Consider the following 18,630-nt stretch of genomic DNA (forward strand, 5'->3'; position numbering starts at 1 on the left):
TATTAGGCTGCGGACCGTCCGCCCATGGACCGCGGACCGTCCGCAGCATCAGGAAATGGACAGTCCGATCAGCCTCGCAGACCGTCTGAGATCATCAGGGCGCGGACTGTCCGCCGTCCCAGCGCGGACCGTCCGCGACAGGACAGAAAAAGGGGCAGTGGCCGCAGACTTGCCAGTAGTGCTCATTCGCTTGTTCTCTCTAGCTCTCTTCTCACCAAATACTCTCCTGTGTCGAGTGTGCGCGGACGGTGAAGTGAAGTTGTGCGCGGACAGTCCGACAACTTGTGGCAACATTCCCTCAACATGTCTTCATCACGGTATCTTCAAATCTTGTGGATTTCATCAAATTTCTTCAATTTTGAGATTATTTGGGTTTCCTCTCTGATCTGAAATTGAGCAGTGGGTTTCAAAATCTGATTGGTGGGATTGATAGTTCTCTTCAATGTGAATGCTATGCAAAATTTTGAACTTGTTTGGCTGGGTATTATTTGCACAAACATCAAATTGAACACTTGTGGCGGCTAGGGTTCTTGGGGTCGCCCCTGGTCGGTCGCGGACCGTCCGCCTGGTGGACGCGGACCGTCCGGGCCTCTGGCGCGGACAGTCCGGCCCCCTAGCGCGGACCGTCCGGACCCTGGCAGAGCATTACCATTCCATTCTTTTTATAAGTGGTGATTGGTATCAATTATTTATCTATGGACGTCTGTCACCTTGTTGCAGTGGTTTTGGTGGTCTCCGCAAGAAACTTGCAGGTCGCTTTAAATCCAAGCGCCCTCGTGGCAATGATGATGACTATACACCGACCACTGATTCAGAGGCCCAATCCTCAGCTGGGGGCACTGAATCCATGGATGCTGAAGATTTTCCTCATGTTCATCCTGATTATCCCATTGATATCCAAGGATGGACTTATCCCAAGCGGAGATTTTCTATGGCTGAGTACTGCTCTAGACGGACTGTGAACCAATATAATCTGCCATCTGATACAAATATCCAGTTTTTCCACACTCAGCTGCAGTTTGATGTCTTTTGGGGCACTCTGGTGGATACCAATTTCCACAAGCATCAAGTGATTGATTGGTCCTTCTTGCTCAGTCAATCAGTCATGGAGGGTCTCATCCCTAAGTTTGAAACATGTGGATTATATCAGTTTATGGGCCAACACACAGATTTCAATGAAATGGCTGTTAAGCAATTCTTGGCTACTTCAGAGATTGATATTGAAGCAGAATCTATCACCTGGATGACTGGCTTCAAGCGCTATTCTGCTTCCTTTGCTGACTTTGCCGCTGCAAACAGTCTGAACTATGGCACCATTTCTGCTGGGGTGGATCTTTATACTGAAGATAATTTTGAGGATTTTGTGCAGTTTTATGAGCCAGCCAGGCTCGGTATACCCAGGAGGTTTGGAGAGACAGCAGGACTCAGACATCATCCTGCTGTCATCAACAAGATTGCCAGAGTCACCATTCTTCCCAAGAGTGGTGATAAGAGTAAAATTCGAGATAAGTTCTGGAACATAATCCAGCACAACATGCATGATATAAGTCAGAGGCAGCAGCAGCTCCAGCAGGATTTTGGCCAGTTCTCCTCCCTGTTTGACACCTTCAGCACTCATTACTACAACATGCATCCTCCGCCGAGTGATCAGTGAGGCCTCTCCTTTGTGGCAATTGATGCCAAAGGGGGAGAGAAGTGATGAGAAGTTGTCAGGCGTCTCCTTCAGGGGGAGTTGGTGGTTCTATGGAGTTGGTGGTTCTATGTGGACATTAAGACCATGCATATGCATTTTACCTTTTCATGCCGCTTTAGTTTATGTCTTATGCATTTGGAACTTGGTTTGATCGATTAACTCTATGTCGTATGTCTGTGGACTATTATCTGTAATATTCTGTGGGATGAACTATGTTTTAGTTCAAATTACTCTGTGTGTGGTTAATCGAGATGTGATTATAATTGCTGCGCTCACTCTACGGATCATCTCTTGTATGCCTCGATAACCATGATTGTAGGAAAGTCTCCATCAAGCTCCAATATATTATGTGTGTTATATCCTCAACTTCAAATAATCCTGCACACACTTAGGGGGAGCCTTTCTTGCATACTGAGTTTTTTTATTGGGATTTATCTATCTCTTGGATAGAACTTCAAATCAAGATAAGTCCTATGAAACTCATCTCCAAGATCTATCTTATACCTTAGGTATGAGAGAGATTTGGAGAAACTAAACTTCTCTTTAATATACTATGTGGTGTTGTCATCAATTACCAAAAAGGGGGAGATTGTGAATCATCTAGGCCCCTTTGGTAATGTTTTGGTAATTAATGACAACTACTTGTGGACTAACGATTCTTGGAGAAATAAGAATGCAGGGTTGGACCACATAGAACAGGAAATGTTGAAGAGTCATACACATTGGTTGTGGATCAGATGAAGGCAAAGGTATAATATAGGTTTTACTTTTGCCGGTCTTGAGGAGTTTAGAGAAGATACCTGACCGGATTGGTAGGCTAGATAGCTGTACTATTAAGAGGGGTCAATGACTTAGATCTGTGTAAAACTTAGTGCCTCATAGAGCATCAAGTAGTTGCATTTGCATGAGGACTAACAGCGCTTCTCATTTCGTGAGTTAAAAGTTCATTCAAAAGCATGTTTGAGATTTGAGAAGTCTTGGTCGCGCGGACTGTCCGGCCCTTGGGGGCGGACCGTCCGCGACCCTCCAGAGGGTCTGAAGTCTTACCATTTGTGTTGACACTGTGTTCTATTGTACTGCGGACCGTCCGGGCCTTAGGGCCGGACCGTCCGCAGTCCTGACCAAAGGAAGGTGGCTTCGGGTCAGTCCCTGAATTATAGGCGGACAGTCCGCCTGTGAGGGGCGGACGGTCCGCATGTGTCTAACTCGTTTTTGGACAGGGACTGTGTGTTTTTATAGATTTGTACTACGGACGGTCCGGGGGACCAGTCCGGACAGTACTGTCTGAGGTCGCGGACGGTCCGGGATTTATAGCCGGACGGTCCGCGTGTGTTAACTCCGTTTGATCCGAGGCTCGGGTGTTTGAATTTGCCAGGTTGCGGACGGTCCGGCCTTAAAGGGCAGACTGTCCGGACCCACCTTTTGAGACAGCTCTGACATGTTTCAACGGTCATTATAGCCATTATGTTGTACGGCGGACCGTCCGGCCCTAGGGCGCGGACGGTCCGCGTGTGCGCAGAATTGCCCCCCTTTGCACATAACGGTTGGTTTGAGATGGAGGGCTATAAATAGAAGGGTAGCTCGTGTGAGAGAGCTCTCTTGGCCATTCCTTGCACACATTGAGCTCATTTGTGATCCTCCAACTCACTCTCTCACACTCTTTGCTTGAGATTGCATTCTAGTGAGAGATTGAGGGTTCCTAGTGCATTTGCATCATTTGGTGATTCTTGAGGCACTAGGTGGTACACCGAGCAAGCGTCATTGGCTTGTTACTCTTGGAGGTTGCCGCCTCCTAGACGGCTCGGGTGATTGTCTCCGTCGAGCTCTCCAAGAAGATTGTGGAGAAGCCGCGGTGTTGATTGTGAGGGGTTCGCGCCTACCTCGCCGGAGCGGCAAAGGTGACATTAGTGGAATCGAGGTATTGAGTGATTTCTTGTCCACTTGGCTCAAAGATCAAGTCGTGTCTTGATAGAGGAGCAAGTGAGAGCTTGAAGTCCACCTCAACGTGGATTAGGGGTGATCGGCAAATCACCGATACCACGGGACAAATTTCGGTGTCTATTCCTTCTAGCATTACTTATTGCCTTGCAATTGATTAGTGTTTTGCTTATTGTTCTTCAAGTATTCAATCTCCGTAGTTGTCTTTCATACATTGTTTACTTATTGACACTAGTAAATTTATTCCTCTTGTCGTATTGATTAATTTTACTTAGTATTGTTGTTTTTAGTCAAAACCGTCTATTCACCCCCCCTCTAGCCGGTGTCCTAGATCCTACATCGACCCATCTGGGCTGGGGCACGCAGCACACTCACTCGTCGGCTTAGGGACCCCCCGGTCTCGAAACGCCGACAGTTGCCGCGCCAGGTAGGGGCCTGCTGCGTGCTGACGAACAGCTTCCCGTCAAGCTCCAGATGGGCAGTCTCCAGCAACCTCTCCGGCCCGGGACGGTGCTCCGTTTCGGGAGTCTTGAGTTCATGTCCTTCGACGACAGCTACGACATGATACTCCTTCCACCGCCGTGCGACAACGACAATGGCGGCCGACAACCCGCCCGCCGGCGGCGGAACCGACGACATCTCCCCCGCATGGTGGAAGAACAACCTTCGAGCTCGCTCCGTCCTCTCCCCCGCCAACGGAGGAGGAGGCGGGGCAACCAAGGCCAAGCGGGAGGCCGCGCTTCGTCGGCCGTCGAGCGAATCGACGCCCCCGATGCCCCGACGGAAGGCACGCCGGGCGTCGACCTCGCGTTCGAGACGAAGGCAAGCGCCGTCCCCCCGCGACACGCCGATCCCGAGCGAGAAGACGACGCCAGCGCGCTCGCGGAGAGCTTGCAGGACGTCGCCCTTGTACCTGAGATGACGGCGCAACCAGTCCCCGATGTGACTACGTCGCTCCGCGTCGACCAAAAGTTACTGACTAACTCCCATCTTACGTCATTTCGACTCGGCCTCAACCCGCCTAGCAACCTTGCTTTGACGGGCGCTCTCATTGAGGCGAGTGCAACCCCACTGGGGTTTCATATGCGGTCGCCTTGGGACCGGTTGACGGACGTCTCGACCTACGAGCCCTCTGGGTCCGAGGAAGATGACGATCCCAGCATCTGTTGGGATTTCTCTGGACTCGGCAACCCCAGTGCCATGCGGGACTTCATGACCGCATGTAACTACTGCCTCTCCGACTGTACCGACGGAAGCCGCAGCCTTGACAACGAGGGCTGCGGCCCAAGCCGCGAATGTTTCCACATCGAGCTAGGGGATCCCTCCGAAGGCAACCATCTCGGTATGCCGGAGGACGGTGATCTTCCTAGGCCGGCGCCTCGCGCCGACATCCCGCGGGAGCTAGCTGTGGTCCCCGTTCCGGCGGGGGGTTACGACCCACAACTCGAGCAAGTCCGCGAGGCGCAGGCTAGGCTCGACGAGGGAACAGGAGCGCTTGAGCCGATCCGTCGGGACGTCGGACGGGTATGGGCGGGCCAACCCCCGACCGGAGAAATACGTCACCCGCCCCAAGGTCTCCAGCACCGTGTCGCCAACGATGTCAGGGTCAGGCCGCCACCCGCATCCAGCGGGGTCGGTCAGAACCTGGCAGCCACAGCGATGCTCCTCCGCGCGATGCCGGAACCATCAACTAACGAGGGTCGGCGGATCCAGGGAGAGCTCAAGAATCTCCTGGAAGGCACTGCGGCCCGACGGGCCGAGAGCACTGCCTCCCGAAGGCAGGGATACCCCTCGGAACCTCATGCCGCGACTTCCCGGTTCATGCGGGAAGCCTCGGTCTACACCAGGCGCACGCGCAACACCGCGCCTGCGGCCCCGGGCCACCTCGGCAACGAGCACCATCGACGCGACCGTCGGGCCCACCTCGACGAAAGGGTGCGCCGAGGCTACCACCCCAGGCGTGGGGGGCGCTACGACAGCGGGGAGGATCGGAGTCCCTCGCCCGAACCACCCGGTCCGCAGGCCTTCAGTCGGGCCATCCGACGGGCGCCGTTCCCGACCCGGTTCCGACCCCCGACTACTATCACGAAGTACTCGGGGGAAACGAGACCGGAATTGTGGCTCGCGGACTACCGCCTGGCCTGCCAACTGGGTGGAACGGACGACAACAACCTCATCATCCGAAACCTCCCCCTGTTCCTCTCCGACACTGCTCGCGCCTGGTTGGAGCATCTGCCTCCGAGGCAGATCTCCAGCTGGGACGACTTGGTCCGAGCCTTCGCCGGCAATTTCCAGGGCACATACGTGCGCCCCGGGAATTCCTGGGACCTTTGAAGCTGCCGGCAGCAGCCGGGAGAGTCGCTCCAGGACTACATCCGGCGATTCTCGAAGCAGCGCACCGAGCTGCCCAACATCACCGACTCGGATGTCATCGGCGCGTTCCTTGCCGGCACCACCTGCCGCGACCTGGTGAGTAAGTTGGGTCGCAAGACCCCCACCAGGGCGAGCGAGCTGATGGACATCGCCACCAAGTTCGCCTCTGACCAGGAGGCGGTCGAGGCTATCTTCCGAAAGGACAAGCAGCCCCAGGGCCGCCCATCGGAAGAGGCTCCCGAGGCATCTACTCCGCGCGGTGCCAAGAAGAAGGGCAAGAAGAAGCCGCAATCGAAACGCGACGCCGCCGACGCGGACCTTGTCGCCGCCGCCGAGTACAAGAACCCTCGGAAGCCCCCCGGAGGTGCAAACCTCTTCGACAAGATGCTCAAGGAGCCGTGCCCCTATCATCAGGGGCCCATCAAGCACACTCTCGAGGAGTGCGCCATGCTTCGGCGCCACTTCCACAGGGTCGGGCCACACGCGGAGGGTGGCAGGGCCCACGACGACGACAAGAAGGAAGATCACCAAGCAGGAGAATACCCCGAGGTCCGCGACTGCTTCATGATCTACGGTGGGCATGCGGCGAATGCCTCGGCTCGGCATCGCAAGCAAGAGCGCCGGGAGGTCTGCTCGGTGAAGGTGGCGGCGCCAGTCTACCTAGACTGGTCCGACAAGCCCATCACCTTCGACCAGGCTGACCACCCCGACCACGTGCCGAGCCCGGGGAAATACCCGCTCGTCGTCGACCCCGTCATCGGCGACGTCAGGCTCACCAAGGTCCTGACGGATGGGGGCAGCTGCCTCAACATCATCTACGCCGAGACCCTCAAGCTCCTGCGCGTCGATCTGTCCTCCGTCCGAGCAGGCGCTGCGCCCTTCCACGAGATCATCCCTGGGAAGCGCGTCCAGCCCCCCGGACGACTCGACCTCCCCGTCTGCTTCGGAACACCCTCCAACTTCCGAAGGGAGACCTTGACGTTCGAGGTGGTCGGGTTCCGAGGAACCTACCACGCGGTACTGGGAAGGCCATGCTACGCGAAGTTCATGGCCGTCCCCAACTACACCTACCTGAAGCTGAAGATGTCGGGCCCCAACGGGGTCATCACCGTCGACCCCACGTACAAACACGCATTCGAATGCAACGTGGAGTGCGTGGAGTACGCCGAGGCCCTCGCCGAGTCCGAGGCCCTCATCGCCGACCTGGAGAACCTCTCCAAAGAGGTGCCAGATGTGAAGCGTCATGCCGGCAACTTCGAGCCAGCGGAGACGGTTAAGGCTGTCCCACTCGACCCCAGTGGCGACGCCTCCAAGCAGATCCGGATCGGTTCCGGGCTCGACCCCAAATAGGAAGCAGTGCTCGTCGACTTTCTCCGCGCAAACGCCGACGTCTTTGTGTGGAGTCCCTCGGACATGCCCGGCATACCGAGGGATGTCGCCGAGCACTCACTGGATATTCGGGTCGGAGCCCGACCCGTCAGGCAGCCTCTGCGCCGATTCGACGAGGAGAAGCGCAGAGTGATTGGCGAAGAGATCCACAAGCTGATGGCGGCGGGGTTCATCAAAGAGGTATTCCATCCCGAATGGCTTGCCAACCCTGTGCTTGTGAGGAAGAAAGGGGGGAAATGGCGGATGTGTGTAGACTACACTGGTCTCAACAAAGCATGTCCGAAGGTTCCCTACCCTCTGCCTCGCATCGATCAAATCGTGGATTCCACCGCTGGGTGCGAAACCCTGTCCTTCCTCGATGCCTACTCATGGTATCACCAAATCCGGATGAAAGAGTCCGACCAGCTCGCGACTTCTTTCATCACGCCGTTCGGCATGTACTGCTATGTCACCATGTCGTTCGGTTTGAGGAATGCGGGCGCGACGTACCAGCGGTGCATGAACCATGTGTTCGGCGAACACATCGGTCGCACAGTCGAGGCCTACGTCGATGACATCGTAGTCAAGACAAGGAAGGCTTCCGACCTCCTCTCCGACCTTGAAGTGACATTCCGATGTCTCAAGGCGAAGGGAGTCAAGCTCAATCCTGAGAAGTGTGTCTTCGGGGTGCCCCGAGGCATGCTCCTGGGGTTCATCGTCTCCGAGCGTGGCATCAAAGCCAACCCGGAGAAGATCGCAGCCATCACCAGCATGGGACCCATCAAGGACTTAAAAGGCGTACAAAGGGTCATGGGATGTCTTGCGGCCCTGAGCCGCTTCATCTCACGCCTCGGCGAAAGAGGTCTGCCTCTGTACCGCCTCTTAAGGAAGGCCGAGTGTTTTGCTTGGACCCCTGAGGCCGAGGAAGCCCTTGGGAACCTGAAGGCGCTCCTTACGAAGGCGCCTGTCTTGGTGCCCCCAGCTGATGGAGAAGCCCTCTTGGTCTACGTCGCCGCAACCACTCAGGTGGTTAGCGCCGCGATTGTGGTCGAGAGGCAAGAGGAAGGGCATGCATTGCCCGTTCAGAGGCCAGTCTACTTCGTCAGCAAAGTACTGTCCGAGACCAAGATCCGCTACCCACAAGTTCAGAAGCTGCTATATGCTGTGATCCTAACAAGGCGGAAGTTACGACATTACTTCGAGTCTCATCCGGTAACTGTGGTGTCATCCTTCCCCCTGGGGGAGATCATCCAGTGCCGAGAGGCCTCGGGCAGGATCGCAAAGTGGGCGGTGGAAATCATGGGCGAAACAATCTCGTTCGCCCCTCGGAAGGCCATCAAGTCCCAGGTGTTGGCGGACTTCGTGGCCGAATGGGTCGACACCCAGCTGCCGACAGCTCCGATCCAACCGGAGCTCTGGACCATGTTTTTCGACGGTTCGCTGATGAAGACGGGAGCCGGCGCGGGCCTGCTCTTCATCTCGCCCCTCGGGAAGCACCTACGCTACGTGCTACGCCTCCATTTCCCGGCATCCAACAATGTGGCCGAGTACGAAGCTCTGGTCAACGGGTTGCGGATCGCCATCGAGCTAGGGGTCAGACGCCTCGACGCCCGCGGTGACTCACAACTCGTCATCGACCAAGTCATGAAGAACTCCCACTGCCGCGACCCGAAGATGGAGGCCTACTGCGATGAGGTTCGACGCCTGGAAGACAAGTTCTTCGGGCTCGAGCTCAACCACATCGCTCGGCGCTACAACGAGACTGCAGACGAGCTGGCTAAAATAGCCTCGGGGCGAACGACGGTCCCCCCAGACGTCTTCTCCCGGGATCTGCATCAACCCTCTGTCAAGATCGACGACGCTCCCGAGCCCGAGGCACCCTCGGCACAGCCCGAGGCACCCTCGGCACAGCCCGAGGTACCCTCGGCCCCCGAGGGCGAGGCACTGGACGTCGAGGAAGGGCAGAGCGGGGCCACGCCTGATCAAGATTGGCAGGCCCCGTACCTGCAATATCTCCGCCGAGGAGAGCTACCCCTCGACCAAGCCGAGGCTCGGCGGGTAGCGCGACGCGCCAAGTCGTTCGTCTTACTGGGCGATGAGGAGGAGCTCTACCACCGCAGCCCCTCAGGCGTCCTCCAGCGATGCATCTCCATCGCCGAAGGTCAGGAACTCCTGCAAGAAATACACTCGGGGGCTTGCGGCCATCATGCAGCACCCCGAGCCCTTGTCGGGAATGCTTTCCGGCAAGGCTTCTACTGGCCAACGGCGGTGGCTGACGCCACTAGAATTGTCCGCACCTGCGAAGGGTGCCAATTCTATGCGAAGCAGACCCACCTGCCCGCTCAGGCTCTGCAGACGATACCCATCACCTGGCCCTTCGCTGTGTGGGGTCTGGACCTCGTCGGTCCCTTGCAGAAGGCGCCCGGGGGCTACACGCACCTGCTGGTCGCCATCGACAAATTCTCCAAGTGGATCGAGGTCCGACCCCTGAACAGCATCAGGTCTGAGCAGACGGTGGCGTTTTTCACCAACATCATCCATCGCTTCGGGGTCCCAAACTCCATCATCACCGACAACGGTACCCAGTTCACCGGCAAAAAATTCTTGGATTTCTGCGAAGACCACCACATCCGGGTGGACTGGGCTGCCGTGGCTCATCCCATGACGAATGGGCAAGTAGAGCGTGCCAACGGCATGATTCTACAAGGGCTCAAGCCCCGGATCTACAACGGCCTCAACAAGTTCGGCAAGCAATGGATGAAGGAACTCCCCTCGGTGGTCTGGAGCCTGAGGACAACGCCGAGCCGAGCCACGGGTTTCACGCCGTTCTTCCTGGTCTATGGGGCCGAGGCCATCTTGCCCACTGACCTGGAATACGGCTCCCCGAGGGCGAGGGCCTACAACGAACAAAGCAACCAAGCTAGCCGAGAAGACTCACTGGACCAGCTGGAGGAGGCTCGGGACAAGGCCTTACTACACTCGGCGCGGTACCAGCAGTCCCTGCGACGCTACCACGCCCGAGGGGTCCGGTCCCGAGACCTCCAGGTGGGCGATCTGGTGCTTCGGCTGCGGCAGGACGCCCGAGGGAGGCACAAGCTCACGCCCCCCTGGGAGGGGCCATTCGTCATCGCCAAAGTCCTGAAGCCCGGAACATACAAGCTGGCCAACAATCAAGGCGAGGTCTACGGCAACGCTTGGAACATCAAACAGCTACGTCGCTTCTACCCTTAAGATGTTTTCAAGTTGTTCATATACCTCGCACCCACGCAAAAGTTTAGTCATCAAGGAAGGGTCGGCCTCGCCTCGGCAAAGCCCGACCCTCCCTCGGGGGCTAAAAGGGGGGAGACCCCCTCTGCGTCGAATTTTTCCCTCGAAAAAAGATCTCTTTTTAGCAGAATTTCTTTCGTGCTTTTTGACTACTTCGAAAAGCGGATCCTGGAAACGACGGAGTACACGTAAGCAGCCAAGGCTGAGCGAGCCGAGGGACTCCTACGCCTCCGGGATACGGATACCTCACTCATCACCTTCTGCGATAAGTAACTCGCGTTCGGATAAAGCGACTCCGTGGACCGGACAAGTCTTCACGTTCGGAAGCTCTTCTGCCAAAGTGGTCCTTCAAGCTTCCTCGACTAAGTCGGAGACAGGGCCTCATGGACGGGTGAAGGTACGCGTAAGCGGCAAGGCCGACCGAGCCGAGGGACTCCTACGCCTCCGGGATACGGATACCTCACTCATCACCTTCCGCGAGAAGCAACTCTCGCCCGCACAAACATCCCTGTTACCGACGGAAAGTCCAGATGCTCGGAATAAGGGGAAAAGAGACGCAGCTTTACAAGCGCAGCGAGGGTGTGTTTTCTGGCCTCAACGGCCGCAGAAGGCACGCGCTACAAGACGATCTGATCCTGCAGGCTCGGGTCTTCACGCTGAAGGGGGCCGTAGCACCTTCGGCATCGACGACGTCTTCAGCAAGGTCCGACCCAGCCTCGGACGGCGGCGTGGTCTAGGGACTTCTCCGGGAATCCGGCCCGAGCAGGCGGCTCGGCCGGCTACCCCCGGGGCCTCGGCCAACCATCTTCCAAGGGCGCTAGCCCGACCCGAGGCCTCGGCTGATCGACTCCGGCGTCAGATCCGCTGACGGACAACCCGGCTAGGCTCCGGCCAACCAGGTTCCCATTTTCGAGCCAACTCCGCCTCTGTTCATACTGATATCGCTACCCCTGGCCTCGGCTCGTCGAAGAGCGGCTGAGGGGTCTCTTTAACTAAGCTAGAGGAGCCTCAGACAACAAGGCCGATCGAGCCGAGGGATTCCTACGCTTCCAGGATACGGATACCTCACTCGTCACCTTGACACGGGGCAACTCATGCTTGGTGAAGCGGTACAGATAATAAACAGGCGAGACTTAGTGCTCGAAAATGAGGAAAAAACACGGCTCCGTGCCGAAATTACATACATGTTCAGGCCTCGACAGCCACAATGAACATAAACACTGGCATTCAAGGTGCCATCACAAACGGAACTCCGGTTCCGTCCCCGCGGGTACGAGCGACCCCCCACTTTTGCCCAGACCAACGGGCGGGAGGGGCGGGCAGCCATGCAGGCGGCATGCAACCGCGCTAGGTGGACGCGCTTCTCCGACTTCTGACACGCCAGCTTGGAGGCCCAGGCCCACGCGCCACGCAACCAGCGCGTCAGTTGCTGCATGCAAGCAACCGTGCCACCACTTGTGCCACCGTCGCACCTCTTCGGTTGCGGAGCCTATGCCGCGACTCGAGGCGACCCAGCGCACGACCCAGCGGCGCCAGCCTGGCGCGACGGTCAATGCGGCCGAAAGTGGGCCGGCAGTAATGACGGTGGCAGGCGGACGGGAGCAGCAGTCACGTCGTCAGCCAGGCTCACGTCCCATCCAGGGACAGCAAGAGAGCCTCCTCCCACGGCGTGAAGATGGTGCGCCCGTGATCCGTTCCTCGAACGGCTCGCGCACGCGCAACGGCCGCCCCGCCAACCACTCGCCCCGTCGCATTAACTCCGCGGCGGGACAGGCGGCGCTTCTGGCAGGAGAAGCGGACGACGCTTCGCCTTCGCCGTAATAACCGCGCCAAAAAAGGTACGCCACGTCGTTCGATTTCGTATCCTTTTCCCTTTTTCCTCTTTCTCTATCTCTTGCAACAGGGACCGGGAAAGGGGGATACCCCGAAAAGGATCCTTCCCTGTGAAGGAACCGGGCTCCGAGCCCCCCCTACTGATCAGAGGTTCGAAGGCTGACCCTCCGAAGGGTTCAACAGTCGCCTCAGATCGCGTGGGCCCGACACCCACTACTGGTCAGGGGTTCGAAGGCCGGCCCTCCGAAGGGCTCCATGGCCGCCTCAGGCTACTCGGGCTCCGCGCCCATTACTGATCAGAGGTTCGAAGGCTGGCCCCCGAAGGGTTCACAGTCGCCTCAGACGCCGAGCGAGGGATGGCCAGGGGTACGTTCGATACATAACCGAGGCTCGGGCTGCGCTCCCGAGGTACCCTAGGACATTTCCGAGACCAGCGGGAGCGATCTTGTAACGGAATCCCATCGGAGGGAGGCATCGAGCCCTCGGACCCCGTCGCCAGGGGACCGGGTCCGGCAGATCACCCGCAGGTACTTTTGGGCGTGCCTCTGGGCCCCTAGCCGACCCCCAACGAACGGGGCACGGACGTCCACTCGGATTACCCGCTTGCAGCTCACCGGAGACACCATGTTCGGTGCCCATCGAGGGTAACATGGCGCACTCCCCCCCTCCTCCTTGCGGAAAGGCGACGTGGGGGCGTATGTAAAAAGTCGAGTCTGTCCCTGATCGTCCTCTCGCCCTGTGCGGAGGCTCGGGGGCTGCTCTAGCAAACCCGGCTCCGGCCGAACCGTTGATAGCGTCAACATACCAGCCCGAGAACTTGGGCCCCGACCGTGCACCCGGGCTACGGCCAGTTCGCATGAGGGAACGACCAGACCAGCCGAAGCGTTACGCAAGGCATTAAGACCTCGAAGGAGTGAAACCACTCCTCCGAGGCCTCGGGGGCTACACCCGGCGGGTGCGCTCGCGCGCACCCACCGGAATAAAATGCAACCGAGGAAGGCTGGTCCCCTTGCAAAAAAGTGTGACGAAAGCCTCCAAGCGAGTGCTAACACTCCCTTCGAGGCTCGGGGGCTACTGTCGGGGACCATAATTAGGGGTACCCTCAAGACGCCTAATTCTCAGTTGGTAACCCCCATCAGCATAAAGCTGCAGAGGCCTGATGGGTGCGATTAAGTCAGGGATCGGTCCATACGAGTGACTCGATCACGCCTCACCCGAGCCTAGCCTCGGACTCGGGCAGCCGACCTCGAGGGACTTCCGTCTCGCCCGAGGCCCCCCTTTTAACGGCGGACACATCTCCGGCTCGCCCGAGGCCTTAGCTTCGCTAAGAAGCAACCCTGACTAAATCGCCGCACCGACTGACCGAGTTGCAGGGGCATTTAACGCAAAGGTGGCCTGACACCTCTATCCTGACGCGCGCCCCCCGGCAGAGCCGAAGTGACCGCCGTCACTCCGCAGCCACCTGGATCCCATGGACGCCATCTTGACGAAAGGGGAGCACATGGACGGGCACCTGGAATAGGTCGCAACAATAACCAGCGAAGGCGCCCTCGTGGCGGGCGGTAGCGAAATGTGGTGGCGCTAAGTAGTGCGCCCTTGCCGATGACGAGGGGGGTGCCTTCCTTACCGCCGCTGCCGTAGAGTTGAAGTTCGTCGCCCGCGGGACACGTACCATGCTCACACTTGGAGATAGCGGCCCGATGCCGCTGCTGATGGCCGTCCGACAGGGCGAGGTCGCGCCCCCGTGTGCCAAGGTCAACCGTGACCAAGGCTGCCTCGAGCATCTGCCGACACATCTCCCGCGCTCTCCGTCGTGCAAGGAAGCCACGAGCAGCAGCTTGTATGCCCACAGCCGCCGACGTCTGTGAAAGGGAAATGTGCCCTTGGGCCATTTCTAAGTGTTTTGGTGATTTAGTGTCCAACACAAGTGCCTAAGTGTAAAAAGGTGAACAAAGTACAAATCAAGGATAAAGGTATGTTTCTCAGACTTAGTACATTGTTTTATGGACTAATGTATTGTGTCTAAGTGCTGGAAACAGGAAAAATCCAATTGGAAATGTCTTGGCTCGAGCAGCCAAGAATCTGCTGAGTCTGGGAGCACCGGACAGTGTCTGGTGGTGCACCGGACAGTGTCCGGTGCGCCAGGCTGGCTCGAGCGAACTGGCCGCTCTCGGGAATTCACCGGCGACGTACGGCTAAAATTCACCGGACTGTCCGGTGTGCACCGGACTGTCCGGTGAGCCAACGGTCGGCCGGGCCAACGGTCGGCCGCGCAATCTGCGCGGGACACGTGGCCGAGCCAACGGCTAGAAGACGGCACCGGACTGTCCGGTGTGCACCGGACATGTCCGGTGCGCCAACGGCTCTCAGGCTGCCAACGGTCGGCTTCGCTATTTAAGGAAGGAAATCGGGCACCGGACTGTCCGGTGCCCCCGACGACAGAAGGCAAGAATGGCTTTCCAGATTTGTGCTCAACGGCTCCTAGCTGCCTTGGGGCTATAAAAGGGACCCCTAGGCGCATGGAGGAGAAAACCAAGCATCCTTTGAGCATCATTGATCACTCACACTTCATTCTTGCGCACTTGTTCGACATTCTAGTGATTTGAGCTCCGTTCTAGTGTGCTAGTCTCTTGAGCTCAAGTCTGGGTTTTGCGTGTGCGTATTCGCTGTGATCTTTGTGTCGTGTGTGAGTTGCTAATCCCTCCCTTGCTCTGTGATTCTTCGTGAACATCTTTTGTAAGGGCGAGAGGCTCCAAGCTGTGGAGATTCCTCGCAAGTGGGATTAAGAAAAGCAAAGCAACACCGTGGTATTCAAGTTGGTCTTTGGACCGCTTGAGAGGGGTTGATTGCAACCCTCGTCCGTTGGGACGCCACAACGTGGAGTAGGCAAGCGTTGGTCTTGGCCGAACCACGGGATAACCACCGTGCCATCTCTGTGATTGATAACTCTTGGTTATTGTGTTGTGTTGAGATCCTTCTCTAGCCACTTGGCAAATTACTGTGCTAACAATTAACCAAGTTTTGTGGCTTAAGTTTTTGAAGTTTTACAGGAACACCTATTCACCCCCCCCCCCCCTCTAGGTGCTCTCAGTCTGGAGTCGTGCGGACAACGCCAGCCGATGCTGTTCATGTTGCACTGCTACCTTGATTTGCAGCAGCCCTTGCTCAACCTTCTGGAGCGTGGCTTGTATCTTTGCGAGATCAGCCCTTACGTTGGTCCACAAGTCCCCCATCGATGGAGCTGGTGATTGCTGAGCCGTGGCTGCCCCTAGTGGCGTCGCCCATGGGGACGGAGATGACGTCAACGAAGATGATGTGACAAAATTTGGCGTTGACCCTGGAGATGGACACGTCGGCGTCCAGGATGTGGTGACAAAATTGGCAGGCGATGCTGCCCATGGAGATGGGGACGCCGGTTGCCTGGATGGCGTGACGAAGGTGGCATACGGCGCAACCCATGGAGATGGGAACGTCGGTTGCCAGGATGGCGTGACGAAAGTGACATGCGGCGTAGTCCATGGAGATGGGGACATCGGTTGCCAGGATGACACAGCAAAATTGGCAGCAGAAGCCATGGGATCAGATCGAAACCCAAGCTAGCCGATACCAGATGTTATGGTCGCTAGATCGGTGAGGGATTGTAGAGGGGTATCGATGGGCAGGAACGTCGGCCGGGGGCCTCTGCCCACGGCCGAGCAAGAGGAGGGTTTATCCCTTCTAATTCTTGCCTGCTTTATTTCTCATCCATTGATTACATAAATAAACCAGTTGTCCGGCCCTATCTAGCTAGAGATCCTTATCTCCTTAAAACTCTCAACAACTATTAACTGATAACCTTCCTAGATAATCTCAACTAATCTCGTAGATAATCTTAACTAATCTTATCTCTAACTATCCTTATCTAATCCTCCTTATAGGGCCCATCGCTGCTGCTACCGCATCCCCTCCGTGGGGCTCCTTAGGCCCTGACATCGTCCCTTTACCTTTTCTGATTCTCTGTGTTGTGTCCCTTTAGGATTGGCGATGAGCAGTCAGGGGAAGACGCAGACGACAGCCCACGGGAGCTGCTGTTCATTCATGGAAGCCACACAGCCAATATATCAGAACTGTCATGGAATCCTAGCGAGAAATGGGTCATTGCCGGCGTGGCTGAAAATAATATCGACCTGGGAGATGGCAGAAAGCATCTACTGTGATAACCTCTCTATGCAGGTTAACTGACCTGACTCTTCGGAAGGATTGACGAGATCATCACTGGCTTCCTTTAGGTGTCGTCTTTGCAACTTGCAAATTATTGTCTCGCAGGCATGTGTCCCTGTCGCAAGACTTTTCAGCCGTTAGGTCATGATGCTGCTCCATTTGATCGTTCTCTCTCTTGCTGATTCTAGGTCATTAGGTCATGATGTTGCTCTATTTGATCTTTCCCTATCTGGTTCTCTACCTCCGTTCCGTAGGATTCACTTTAAGCATGACTTATGGTGGTCTCTAAGACCACTTATGGTGTGTTTGGTTGTGGTACAACCTTGTCGTCCAGCACACCTTTCGTAATCCGATTCTATATACAATAACACTAGAATGGCCAATGTTCTAACTCATAACTCTGAATCAAACAACCTTATCTAAGTGATCGTTTAATCTCATCCCATCATTGCTATCACAACCAAACACACCAGAAGAATGGATAGCAATAGATTTTCTACCTCTCAATCTCCTTCAATCCCTTTATCATCAAATTAGCCCTCCTCAGTCCCTTTTATCACTAAACCAGCCCTAAGGCTCTCTTCAACCATTCCTCTCCCAAATCTCTCCATTCGTATTTTCTATTATATTTAAATACCTTCCCCTTCACTATTCTTTCCACTATTTCATCATCTCTCTAACTATTTCCCCTATTTAGTTCTCTCTTTACTCTTTAATTGAATTGTTTTATTTTTTCATCCATTTTTGTAGTTTTAAAAACTGGTACAATATTTGTAATACTGTAATACACATTGTTATTTATTTATTAAACTCAGAAACGTTATTTTTTATAGTAAATATAATTAATTAGTGGAGAAGGAGAGATTAGAACTCCCCCTCTCAACGGCGGTCGCAGAGGGAATCCCCTCGTGAGTGGGCGCGTAAGCGTGCACCGTTGGACATCGCCAATTACCGGACATACCCCTTGTGAGGGGGGAGTGAGCGTGGGCGTGAAACATTGGAGGCAGTCTAAAAGGTGCCCCCTCCCACAACAAAACTAGTGAGAACATCGCCAGCACGACAAATCTCTACTATATTGAAGCACCAGTTTCAATGGTCGTCATGCGTCAATATTTCTTTAGAATCAACCCGCACTCCTATAATCTCTTCTCTACTACTATAACAAGAGAGTTTATGTAAAAAATAAGGTGAAATTATGTATAAGTGAGTGTTTGAACCTTGGTTGTTAGCTCTATATTTACTTTATCTAATCAATAGGAAACATAATTTATCCTATGTCATATATATATATGAACTATAGTAATGCACAAACATATGACTAGTGACATAGAGACATTGTTCCACCTCAGGTCATGTGATGCCAAAAAACAAAAAAAATAAGTTTAAATGTTACTGAAGGGCATTCCACATGGATCACATAGGTAGCGACCAGAGTAGAGATTAGCATTCACATTTCATAGATCCAGGATACAGCATTGACATAAAGCAATAGAATATTAAGGGGGTGTTTGAATTTAATGCACTAGTACTAATAGTTAGTTAGTTAAAAATTACTAGTGGAATTAGTTTGATAACAAATAGCTAGCTAACTATTAGCTAATTTATTAAAAATAGCTAATAACTAAACTTGTTTAGACATATTCAACTAATTTTAAAAACTAATTATTAACTATAGTGCATTTAAATATGACAAGTTAGAGGTTGTTTAAATGCACTAGAAGTAGGGAACATATCGAATGAAAACCACGTTTTGGTGCAAACCTCGTGCAAACCTACTAAAAAAAAGTTTCAAAAAATTTTGAAAAAAAAACATGAATGCATATCTAAGCTTACCTCATTTATATACAAAAATTCATGGCCAAATTCATCTTACTCTAACAGTTAAAAAACAAATTTTGGTGCATTTGAACTATTACTATTTATCAGAATTTGTCTTTTTTGTAACTACTAGAGTAAGA

The sequence above is a fragment of the Zea mays genome, chromosome 2 (genome assembly GCF_902167145.1).
Source record: "Zea mays cultivar B73 chromosome 2, Zm-B73-REFERENCE-NAM-5.0, whole genome shotgun sequence".
NCBI classification, from domain to species: domain Eukaryota; kingdom Viridiplantae; phylum Streptophyta; class Magnoliopsida; order Poales; family Poaceae; genus Zea; species Zea mays.